This window comes from Sinocyclocheilus grahami, unplaced genomic scaffold (assembly GCF_001515645.1).
Source record: "Sinocyclocheilus grahami isolate Dianchi unplaced genomic scaffold, SAMN03320097.WGS_v1.1 scaffold1512.1, whole genome shotgun sequence".
Lineage (NCBI taxonomy): Eukaryota > Metazoa > Chordata > Actinopteri > Cypriniformes > Cyprinidae > Sinocyclocheilus > Sinocyclocheilus grahami.
This window is the reverse complement of record NW_015506691.1, coordinates 82,205-83,013: the sequence shown is the minus strand read 5'-3', so window position 1 is coordinate 83,013 and position 809 is coordinate 82,205.

Here is an 809-nt window from a genome sequence, read left to right as displayed (position 1 = left end):
AAAAGCCCTTTCACACCAAAAGTTAAATGAATAAGCCTCAGGCTGTAGGAAATGTACATTCACATCTGTACAGTACAGTTTTTTTCATTTTGAGGAATACTGAATCTGTTTTTGAGTAAATGCATGTTGAAATTTAGTGTAGAACTACAGTACGATCATGTTACTTGTAATGCGAACTCCATATTTAAAGCATTAATTTCATAGCAATATTTCCACAATTGCACAGCATTTTCTGTGTAAATGCATTTGTGTCGCCTCTGCAAATTCATATTTTTGTGATTGAGCGGATGACTGTAATGATACTAAACAGGATTTGAGTTTAAGAATAAAAAACCCCAATACGTAAAATACAGATGGATTGTAATATGCAAGTCTAACAAAGAGTATAATGTAAAAGCTGTGAGAGTAACTAAATGCAGAAATGAAATGAGAACAACATATAACAATATGCAAGTGTTTGGCTAAAGAGATGAAACTGAAGTTCAAAGCAGAGAGCGGAAAAAATGAAGATGTGAAAAAAGGATGTGAAATCAATGGAGAAAGCAAGTCTGAGTTGCATGAAGTTAATTTGGTATTTGATGTCTATTGTGGCAGGAAATCACCTCCTGCTGAAACCTTCATTTATGTGAAATAAGTTGATTACTGGAGGTTTCTAGGTCATAACAGCAGGATAAACTGCTGGTGAACTCCTGCGGTTTAAACAGGTTAGCTCTATCTGTTCTGAATGAGCTCAGCGTCCTCTCACATCTAAACAGAGCGTGCAACATCACATACAGGCTGTGAAACAGAGAAAGTGAACCTGTGCGAGA